Source organism: Camellia sinensis, chromosome 7, assembly GCF_055761805.1.
Source record: "Camellia sinensis isolate YWXY chromosome 7, ASM5576180v1, whole genome shotgun sequence".
NCBI classification, from domain to species: Eukaryota; Viridiplantae; Streptophyta; class Magnoliopsida; order Ericales; family Theaceae; genus Camellia; species Camellia sinensis.
Window position 1 is genome coordinate 6,666,938 of NC_138967.1, and position 11,419 is coordinate 6,678,356.

General features: G+C 34.2%; 1 pseudogene across 1 annotated transcript; it reads left to right on the plus strand.

The window, feature by feature from the left end:
- Positions 1-370: 370 nt before the first annotated feature.
- On the plus strand, positions 371-11,419 carry LOC145794944 (epoxide hydrolase 2-like; annotated as a pseudogene). Its single transcript, XR_014334931.1, has 3 exons — positions 371-912; positions 9,690-9,938; positions 10,928-11,419. The product of XR_014334931.1 is annotated as an epoxide hydrolase 2-like (transcript).

Sequence of the window (11,419 nt, forward strand, 5' to 3'; positions counted from 1 at the left end):
TAGGTTAGGATTATGTATTTAGTTAATTAGTCAAAAAGTTACTAAATTAGTTAAAAAGTCAACAATCCATACCAAAAAGTCAAAAATTCTCTTTTCTCTCTACTTTTTACATATCTTTTCGTAATTAGCCAAAAAGTCATCCCAAATATACAAGTTTTTTTTACCTACCTTTTTAACCAAATAGCCAAAAAATTACTAAATTAACCTGTTCCCAAACGAGGCCTTATTTTATTTTCTTATATAACTAACCTATTCATATAGTCAAATGAAATATTAAACAATTCAAATAATCTTTATCAAAAATTTCTGTATAAAACAAGAATTTCATTTGTCAGCATATAAACCATCATCAAAGCAATCCCACTCCCACCACACACTTTGCTATTGCTAGAGACAGCGAGAGAGAGAGAGAGAGAGAGAGAGAGAGAGAGAGATATGGAGGGAATAGAGCACAAGACAATCAGTGTAAATGGCATAAACATGCACATAGCAGAAAAAGGCAAAGGTCCAGTGGTCCTCTTCCTCCACGGCTTCCCGGAGCTCTGGTACTCATGGCGCCACCAGATCCTCTACACGGCGGCGCACGGCTACAGAGCGGTGGCGCCAGACCTCCGAGGCTATGGCGACACCACCGGAGCACCACTCAACGACTCCACCAAATTCACCGCTCTCCATCTGATCGGAGACATCGTTGCTCTCCTTGACAAAATCGCACCTGATGAAGACAAGGTGTTTGTTGTGGGGCATGACTGGGGAGCACTTTTGGCTTGGTATTTGTGTCTTTTCAGATCTGATCGAGTCAAGGCTTTGGTGAATTTGAGCGTTTATTACCTTCCTAGAAACCCTACGATGAGCACCGTCGATGTATTTCGAGGATTTTATGGCGATGATCACTACATCTGCAGATTTCAGGTTCTCGTTTTTACTCTGTTTGGATTTTGAGAGTTGAGAACAAATCTGTGGAGGGAGGGGGAAAAAAATGATTGAAAAAGTGCAAATTTGATATCATATCTTATCGTATAACTAAAAAAAAAAAAATTACATACTTTTATATTTTTTAAGTCATAATTAAAAAAATAATAATAATCAAAGATCTTATTATTTGGATACATACATATGGTATCGTAGAATTTCCTTCCTAACTTTTTTATATCTTTTTATATGTGTTTTGTATTTTGAAATGGTTATTTTGATTATTCGTAACTTATTATATGTGTTTTGTATTTTGGAATGATTATTTTGATTATACGAGTTATAGGATTTAAGATAAAATTGTTGAAAAATTAGTTTTTATATGGCTTATTTTGAGTCAACTTTGAGCCCAAAATTAAGTGGGTCCCAAACGTCTTTTGGGGTGGGTCCGAAGAGGTGAAGTGTTCCTTGTCGCGTGGCAAGTCACACAGTGAAGACGGTTCGTCAAAACCATTTATGAGTGAATGAGAAGTTGACGTCGTTTTCAGGTTCGAAGAATGGACATTTAAATATTTAAATGTGGGTTTCCTTTTAATGGGTTGTCCCACATTGAAACTTTAAGAAAGCTTTTATGTGTATATAAGTTCTAGCCTACAACACTTGGGTTAGGTCCCAAGGGGCACCCGAAGTTTGTAGAAGGAAGGAGTTATGGACAAAGTGAACCTCAGCCCAAACCACCACACACGTGCCGCCGTCCGGCCAGGTGTGGGTTGTGGATCGGTTCTTGTATTAATTTTTTCAACAAAATTTATTTGAATCTTTTCTAAATTTTCTTGCGGGAAAAATAAATTTTGTAAATTCGAATTTGAATTTGAATTCAAATTCTTATTCAAAAGTTGTGCATCTTTATGTCCGAATTTCCTATAGTAACTGCCGAACAGTTTTTAACAGTTTCAGATCTGTTAAACTGGACAGTTATCAACTGTTGCAGTTAATCTGTTGAAATCATATTGCAGATCTGTCCAATTCAAAATAGCATATGTTCAAATTCAAATTTGAATCTGTTGGACAGATTCACAGCTGTTCGGACAGGTCTGGTTGTGCCTATAAATACATACCATATTCCAGCATTTTACCGATCCGAAAATCAATCTGAAAATCCCATCTTGTGCAGTCCAACTTTTATCTTTGGTGCATTGTTCTTCATGTTAGTTTTAGAATAAATTTCAAAGAGTTAGAACTAGAATAAATTTCAAAGAGTTAGAACACAGGTTTGGTTCGCCGTTCAATTTGTTTTGGAGCGCTACTACAAATTTGTTAAGATCATTGTATCCTGGGAGATAGACGCCATACAACCGTAAGCACCGTAGCGAGGCGAATCTGTCTTAAGGACAGAGTGTCTCACACTCGACTTGGTCTTTTATTTTTTATTTGGTTCGACAAAATAAATTCTGTAAGTTTTATTTTATTTTGTTTGAATTAATTTCTATTTATTTTGTTTACACAGAAGATTGTTCCAACAATCTTAAGGCATAATCGAATTATTCTGTTTACAGAATTTTTCGTTTGTTTCCCTTTCTCTTTCTTCTTTTAAGAAAATTATTTTCTGTGGATTTACAAAATAATATTCTGGTTGGAAAAACAAATAGTGATTATATGTTATTTGACAGATAGTAGTAATATACTGTCTATTTTTTTTGACAACTAATAGTAATATACTGGTATCATTAACAATTCAAAATATTTATTTGTGAAACTTTGTCAGAAATTAATTTTGATTTTTAGAAATTATTTTCTGAGTGTTCTTTAATTAAAAATAAATTAGGTTTTTAATTATTGAAGTGTTACAGAAATTTAATTTTCTGTGTGGAATTAATTTGGTTAAATAAAATTTTGTTTTATTTTCCAAATTAATTGGAAAATAAAAGTTACATTCTTATTTCTTTTATTTTTACAGAATTTAATTCTGTGAATTTGGATTAATTTTCTGTGTAGTATAAATTCTAATTATAATTTTATTTTATAATTTAGAATTGATGGCTACTAAAATCAATGCCCAAACAAGTACTATTGTGGTGGCTGGAATTGCACAAACTCCCTCTCCTGTTGTGACAGTACCGGTAAATCACGGTGAGAAGGCAGATAAGTTCTCAGAAATTGATTTTAAAAGATGGCAACAGAAAATGTTGTTCTATCTTACAATTCTGAACTTGGCTCGTTTTCTTTGTGATGATGCTCCTATTTTGAAAGAGGATGAAACCGACCGACAAGTGGTTGCTGCGGTCGATGCTTAGAAACATGCTGATTTCCTTTGCCGAAATTACATCTTGAACGGACTTGACAACACATTATACAACCTCTACAGTCCTATCAAGACAGCAAAGGAACTATAGGAGTCTTTGGAGAAAAAGTACAAAACAAAAGATGCTGGCTCAAAGAAATTTGTGATTGGCAAATTTCTAGACTTTGTAATGGTTGATTCTAAGACTGTGATCAGCCAAGTTCAAGATTTCCAACTCATTCTGCATGACATTCACGCAGAAGGCATGTCTCTCAGTGAATCCTTCCAAGTTGCAGCCTTAATTGAGAAATTACCACAAGGCTGAAAGGAATTCAAGAACTACCTCAAACACAAGCGCAAAGAAATGTCTTTGGAAAAATTAATTGTGCGTTTGAGGATTGAGGAGGACAACTGCAATTCTGAAAAACGGGGTGGTAAGCATCCTATGGAGTCTAAGGCAAATGTGGTAGAACATGCTTTAAAAACCAAGAAATGAAAGTCTTCTGGAGAAAGTTCATCACAAGGCTCTAAATGGGGAGGAAAATAAAAAGTACAAGTTTAATGGCAAATGTTACATCTGTGACAAAGAGGGACATCGGGCCAAAGATTGCCGTAGCAAAGGCAAAAGCAAAAGAAGAACAAGCAAGAAGCCTGCTCAAGCCCATATGACCGAAGTGGACAATATTTTCAATGGTGTAGATGACATCAATCTTTCTGCAGTTGTTTCTGAGGCAAATCTTGTCGGAGATCCTAAAGAATTGTGGGCGGACACTGGTGTTACTCGCCATATCTGTGTCGACAAGAAGATGTTCACATCTTATTCTATAGTGGACAATGATGAACAACTTTTTATGGGCAACTCCTCAACTTTCAAAGTTGATGGACAAGGGAAGATTGTTCTGAAGATGACATCTGGAAAAGAACTCACTCTCAACAATGTGCTGCATGTACCGGACATTCGCAAGAATCTTGTTTCCGGATCTTTGTTGAGTAAGAATGAGTTTAGGCTAGTGTTTGAGAGTGATAAATTTGTACTTACTAAAAATGGAATGTATGTAGGAAAAAGGTTATATGTCTGATGGCCTTTTCAAGTTAAATGTAATGACCATTGTACCCTTAGTTATTAATAAAAATACATCTTCTTCTTACTTGTTTGAGTCTTCAAATTTATGGCATGGTAGACTAGGACATGTTAATTATAGATCTTTGCGTAGATTAATTAATATGAAATGTTTACCTAAATTTGACATTGATTCAAATCATAAATGTGAAATTTGCGTTGAGGCAAAATTATCCAAAACTCATTTTCAATCAATTGAAAGAAGTACGAAACCACTTGAATTAATTCATAGTGACATTTGTGATTTTAAATCAATTCAAACTAGAGGTGGGAAAAAATATTGTATCACTTTTATAGATGACTATACTAGGTATAGTTATGTTTATTTAATTTGAACCAAGGATGAAGCTTTGGAAACTTTTATTCAATATAAGAATGAAGTTGAAAATCAACTTGATAAGAAAATCAAAACACTAAAAAGTGATAGAGGTGGTGAATATGAATCACCTTTTGGTGAATTTTGTAAAGAACATGGAATAATTCATCAAACCACCGCTCCTTACTCACCTCAGCAAAATGGAATTGCTGAAAGGAAAAATTGGACTTTAAAAGAAATGATGAATGCCATGTTAATAAGTTCTGCATTACCTCAGAACTTGTGGGGGGAAGCAATATTTTTTGCAAATTATATACTTAATAAAGTACCCCGAAAGAAAATGAATCAAATGCCTTATGAATTGTGGCATGGAAGAGTACCATCCTATAAATACTTAAAAGTGTGGGGGTGTTTGGCTAAATTGGCTATTCCTAGTCTGAAAAAGACTAAAATAGGTCCTAAGACCATTGATTACATTTTTATTGGTTATGTTAAGAATAGTAGTGCATATCGGTTTTTGATTCATAAATCAGAACATTCCGAAATGCATGTAAATACTATTATTGAATCTCGGAATGCATCTTTCTTTGAACATGTATTTTCAAATAAAACTGGCCAAGAGACTAGTAATAATAAAAGATCTCATGATGCTATTACTAGTCAGGATGAAGAACATGATCAAGAACAAAAGTTAGATCAAAATGAGGAAGATGAACCTAGATGTAGTAAACGTGCTAGAACGTCAAAATCTTTTGGTCCAGATTTTCTAACATTTTTGTTGGAAAATGAGTCTTTAACTTTTAAAGAGGCTATGTCCAGCCCTGAAGCTCCTTTATGGAGGGAAGCTATCAATAGTGAAGTTGAATCCATCTTGCAAAATCACATTTGGAAATTGGTAGATTTGCCACCAGGTTGTAAATCTCTTGGGTACAAGTGGATTTTCAAAAGAAAATTGAAAGCGGATGGATCAATTGACAAATACAAGGCAAGTCTTGTAGTCAAAGGTTTTAGACAAAAAAAAGGTCTTGATTACTTTAACACAAACTCACCAGCTACTAGAATAACATCCATTAGAATGCTAATTGCCATTGCATCTCTATACAATCTAGAAATTCATCAAATGGATGTGAAAACCACTTTCTTAAATAGTGAGTTAGATGAAAAAATTTACATGGAACAACCAGAAAGTTTTTTAGTTCCAGGAAAAGAGAAGAAAGTGTGTAAATTGGTTAAATCATTATATGGTTTAAAACAAGCGGCAAAGCAATGGCATGAGAAATTTGACAAGGCCATGATGTCAAATGGATTCAAAATTAATGAGTGTGATAAATGTTATGTCATTGTATGTCTTTATGTAGATGATATGCTCATCATAGGTAATAATAATGATATGATTAAAACTACCAAGAAAATGTTGAATAAACATTTTGACATGAAGGACATGGGCATTGCTGATGTAATTCTTAGTATGAAAATTGCCAAAATATCAGAAGGTTATACTTTGTCACGATCTCATTACATTGAGAAAATATTTGACAAATTCAGCAAAGATGATGATCATCTTGCTAGAATACCTGTAGATGTTAATTTGTTTCTATCTAAGAATGTACAGGAAAGTATTTCTCAATTAGAGTATGCCAAAATTATTAGAAGCTTAATGTACTTGATGAGCTGCATCCGCTCGGATATAACTTATGCAGTAAATAAATTAAGTAGATACACGAGTAATCCGGGAGTAGAACACTTGAAAGCAATTATAAGGGTTTTAAGATATCTCCGATTTACTCGTAACATTGGGCTGAATTATACTAGATATCCAGCAGTACTTGAAGGTCATGTTTGATTCATAAGACTAATAGTGAAGTATTAATAATCCTATTAAATTAGTGTGGTATTCTCTATCCAATTGGATTAATAATCCCACCCCTATCCCATTACTAATAATCCTACAAATTTGTTGGATTAATTATTCATTGGATTAGTAATCCTAAACCAAAATGTTAAAACAAACATAGGATATTTAGGCCCACGGATTAATAATCCCAATCCCATACTCTAATCCACCCAATCAAACATGACCGAAAGATACTGTGATGCAAATTGGATATCAGATACTAGAGACTTAAAGTCCACCAGTGGGTATGTCTTTACTCTCGGTGGGGCGGCTATATCTTGGAAATCTTCCAAACAGACTTGCATTGCTAAGTTTACTATGGAATCAGAATTCATAACTTTAGACAAAGCAGGGGAAGAGGCAGAATGGCTTCGCCACTTCCTTGAAGATATTCCAATGTGGCCAAAACCAATGTCTGCTATATGCATACATTGCGATAGTCAATCAGCAATAGGTAGAGCACAGAGTCATATGTATCACGGTAAGTCACAACACATTCGTCATCGACATAACACCGTGAAACAACTACTCTCTAATGGAATTATTTCCATTGAATATGTGAAGTCTAAAGACAATATAGCAGATCCACTAACCAAAGGGTTAGCAAGAGAGCTAGTTGCAAACTCATCGAGGGGAATGAGACTTAAGCCTATTAAATAAGAGTTACCACAACGGCAATCCAACCTAATTGACTAGAGATCCCAAGATCTAGGTTCAAAGGGACAACCGAGTTGTATATGACTCAGAAAGATCACTGGGGAGTCCAACTCCTAAACATTTCTACGATGAAATAGTGATGTTTGTAGCGTTTTAGGTTAAGTAAAATTTTAATGATTCTTATATCTAGGTATGCCTAGTAGAGTATGGTAGGATACTCTTCATAAGAATCACCTATATGAGTGTGAACTGGGCCGGTTCTATGAGATTTGTGAAGGGCTATAATTCTCTAGAGCACTCATGAAAGACCAGGTTGTTCAGGGCCAAAATGAAGATAATAATGAGAACTAAACTGTGTTTGGGGATATACTGTGTGAGTTCTATTTGTCTTAATTTACACAAATGGCTCAACAGTTCAAGACATCATGTTTACTGGTTAGCTAGTAAATCCGATAGTGTATCACAAGGGAAGGTTCAAAGCCAAAAGCTACCTATCTTTTGCAGAATATTTCCAATTTCTATACTCTCTGTAATTAGATCATGTTATTGCATTTTCTCTCCGTCAAATTCCTTTCATGCGGGGGATTGTTGGAAAATTGGTTTTTATATGGCTTATTTTGGGCCAACTTTGAGCCCAAAATTGAGTGGGCCCCAAACATCTTTTAGGGTGGGTCCGAAGAGGTGAAGTGTTCCTTACCGCGTGGCAAGTCACACGGTGAAGACGGTTTGTCAAAACCATTTATGAGTGAATGGGAAGTTGACATCGTTTTCAGGTTTGAGGAATGGACATTTAAAGATTTAAATGTAGGTTTCCTTTTAATGGGTTGTCCCACATTAAAACTTTAAGAGAGCTTTTATGTGTATATAAGCTTTAGCCTACAACACTTGGGTTGGGCCCCAAGGGGCACCATAAGTTTGTAGAAGGGAGGAGTTATGGACAAAGTGAAACTTAGCCCAAACCACCACACACGAGCGCGCGCGCCGCCGCCGCCGTCCATTGGCAGACCCGTGCCGGGCCCGGGTGTGGGTTGTGGGTCGGGTCGGTTCTTGTATTAATTTTTTCAACAAAATTTATTTGAATCTTTTCCAAATTTTCTTGAGGGAAAAATAAATTTTGTAAATTCGAATTTGAATTTGAATTCAAATTCTTGTTCAAAAGTTGTGCCTCTTTATGTCCGAATTTCCTACAGCAACTGTCGAACAGTTTTTAACAGTTTCTGATCTGTTAAACTGGACAGTTATCAACTGCTGCAGTTAATTTGTTGAAATCAGATTGCAGATTTGTCCAATTCAAAATAGCATCTGTTCAAATTCAAATATGAATCTGTTGGACAGATTCACACCTGTTCGGACAGGTCTTATTGTGCCTATAAATACATACCATATTCCAACATTTTACCAATCTGAAAATCAGTCTGAAAATCCCATCTTGTGCAGTTCAACTTTTATCTTTGGTGCATTATTCTTCATATTAGTTTTAGAATAAATTTCAGAGAGTTAGAACACAGGTTTGGTTTGCCGTTCAATTTGTTTTGAAGTGTTACTACAAATTGGTTAAGATCATTGTATCCTGGGAGATAGACGCCACATAACCATAAGCACCGTAGCGGGGCGAATCTGTCTTAAGGACAGAGTGTCTCACACTCGACTTGGTCTTTTATTTTTCATTTGGTTCGACAAAATAAATTCTATAAGTTTTATTTTATTTTGTTTGAGTTAATTTCTATTTATTTTGTTTACACAGAAGATTGTTCCAACAAAAACTCATCTCAAAACTAGCTATTAAGGTAAGGGTGCTTTCACTTTTATATGCTTACTTTAATATTCAGGCAATGTAGAATTTCGCTTTGATGATATTGATTAATTTATCAATTGTTTTGAGAAGTAGGTTAAAAACTAACTTTTTGATTTTTTTTTAAAAAAAAAACGTGTAAAAAAAGTAGAGAGATTATATGATTTTTCCAAAAAAATATTGGGATATTGACTTTTATTTGTAAGTTTTAATTTATTTTTTTAGTTTATTTTCATTAGTTTCTATTGAAATATGATGTGAGAAGTATAAATAATTGAATTGTAATATTTTTAAAAATATTTGTATAATGATAAACTTTTTTGGTATCCTTATAATGGTAAATTTATCATTGAGAGTCAAGTAAGATTTTTTTGGTAAATAAATCCAATCCAAAGGACCAATTGGTAATTGTTCCATTTTTTTATATTACCAAACTTGTTTTTTTAAAACAAAAATTTCAAATCCAAGGACTTTTTGAACACGATTTCAATTAATTTATTATAAAACTATTTAAAATAGTGTTTTAAAAACTTAAATTTGTAAATTAAGTTTAGAACAACTTATAATTGGGAAATAGTTTTCAAAAGAACTTGAATTTGGTAAATATATTTATCTAAAGCTCAGATTCTTAAGTTGTTGTTTGGGTGAGAAATTGTCATACATCATAAAAGAATTGGAGAATTGAGGTCTTATCTAAATTAAAAAAAATTGTTGTAGGTCCCTGGAGAAATTGAAGCTGAGTTGGCCCAAGTTGGCATTAGAAGATCTATCAAGAAATTCCTAACATACCGTGATCCCACTCCATTTTTTTTTCCCTAAAGGTAAAGGATTTGGAGATGGTGATTCATCTGATACTCCAATTATCTTGCCTTCTTGGTTGTCGGAAGAAGATGTCGATTACTATGCTGGCAAATTTGAGAAGCATGGATTCACCGGAGGAGTTAACTACTACCGAGCTTTTGATCTGTAAGTTACCTTTCACTTTTTCTTAACTTTGAGATTTAGTAATGTCTTAATTATGATAATTTATGGAAGGCATAATAATTTTCCATCACCATTGTGAAATTATCATAATTTTAGAGATTTTGCATCTTCTTTTCATGTACATTTTCAAACTCGTCTCCAATAGGGGTTCTCTCCAACCTTGTAAGTCCAAGGATGCTTATGTAATGACCCTAGGTTATGCACATGGTTTTTAAATCATAGTATTGGACAGTGTAACACTTATAAACGTGTGGCAGTTAGCAGGATTATTAGCCAATGTATAACATGAATTGAAAACTGAACTTGTGAATTTTTCAAGAACTAACAAATGCCAAAAAACTTACTGATATGCATATTCCAACCTTATGTGTCACAATTTGAATGTTTGTGATAGTTTTTAATTAAGATTGTGACACTTAAAATATGTTTAATGAAATATTATAGAATTCTATATTTTTTTTATCAACAAAAATAAACTTTATTGAATCAGAACTAAGGATAAATCCTTTACATCTTATATCAATAAAAATAGACAAAAACAGTGCTAATAGTATCATAATGAGCCCTACTCATCCTAACTAGATTAACATAAGAAAAGCCAGCCAATCATGTGCTTACACTTGCCAAAAGCTAGTTGAGGAGAATTCAACCAGCAGACCCACAACAAACAGAGACCAAAGCAATGGAACAAAAACAGCAGAAAGAAATAAAAGAAGCTAAACACAATAAACCAAAGCAAAGACAAAAAAACAGTCACTTCTCATTATAGAATTCTATATTGTTTTCAAGGTCCAAAAAAATAGAGAATTTCATGTAGTGTAATTAGGCCTATCATGAATTGATGTCCATCTTGCCTTCTTCTTGTTCTCAGGTTTAAACATATTATTGTTGTGTTACCTATATTCAAGAGTGGTTGTTAAAATTCTCCAGAGATCTTAGCTATTTTCTTTTTCTTTCCCTCTTCATTGCAGAAACTGGGAACTCATGGCACCGTGGGCAGGGTGCCAAGTGAAAGTGCCTGTGAAGTTTATTGTGGGTGACTTGGACTTGGCCTATAACATCCCGGGCGCCAAGGAATACATACATAATGGTGGATTCAAGAAAGATGTTCCGATGTTGGATGAAGTTGTCATCATGGAAGGTGTAGCGCACTTTCTCAACCAAGAAAAACCAGATGAGATCAACAAACACATTGTTGAGTTCATCAACAAGTTCTGATTTTCTTACCCCTTCGTCATGTTGTGTTTCTTGAAATAATAAGCTTGGCAGGCTGCAGAACACAGCTTAAGGGTCATTTGTTCACGTTTCTATTTTTTGTTTTTGTTTTTTTTGGAAACTCAACTACTCAAAAAATCTCCATTGTCTATTTGTCACAGTAATATTTTACTTTTTAATGGAGTCAGGATGGCAACGGGGAGCAATAGAGTGGATATTAATTTTCTATCTCTATTCCCTTATAATAA